Source organism: Monodon monoceros, unplaced genomic scaffold (genome assembly GCF_005190385.1).
Source record: "Monodon monoceros isolate NGI ecotype Baffin Bay Population unplaced genomic scaffold, NGI_Narwhal_1 Super_Scaffold_7, whole genome shotgun sequence".
Classification (NCBI taxonomy): domain Eukaryota; kingdom Metazoa; phylum Chordata; class Mammalia; order Artiodactyla; family Monodontidae; genus Monodon; species Monodon monoceros.
Genome location: NW_021703784.1, coordinates 11101067 through 11101536, shown reverse-complemented (window position 1 = coordinate 11101536; position 470 = coordinate 11101067). Strand labels below are relative to the sequence as shown.

The 470-nt window shown below is 39.4% G+C and overlaps 1 protein-coding gene across 2 annotated transcripts in view; it reads left to right on the top strand.

The window, feature by feature from the left end:
- Positions 1-470, top strand: part of SORL1 (sortilin related receptor 1) — a 158041-nt gene that overhangs the window by 80973 nt on the left and 76598 nt on the right. The window lies entirely within an intron of this gene.

The following is a 470-nucleotide window of genomic DNA, read 5'->3' as shown; positions in this document are numbered from 1 at the left end:
CTCTGCAATCATCAAGAAAACTTGCCATATATGTTCCTGGTAACCACCGTTGTGGACCCATCCTCTCCTACACCGGCTCCCAGATACCAATCACCTAAGGATACGGGAGTCTCTCCAGACTCCCTGTTTTCAGTCCCAAAAAAGAGTCCTAGGGGCACGGTAAGGCATTCTGCTTGAGCTCCAAGGGTTAAGCTTCTTTCTTTCACTGATGGATCTAGGGCTGGTATATGGGGGCCAACCACTACTACACTGCAGTGGATTACTGATCACTTACCTTCCCATGCTCGTTTTACTGTTGGGTCAATACCCAAGTCAATACAACCCAGTCTATGAACATTGTATACCTCTCCATTTATTTAGGAACCTTTGAAAGTTTTTCAGTAAAATTCTATAGATTTCTGTATAGTTTCTGTATAGTTTGTGTTTTATATATATATATATATATATATATATATATATATATATATATA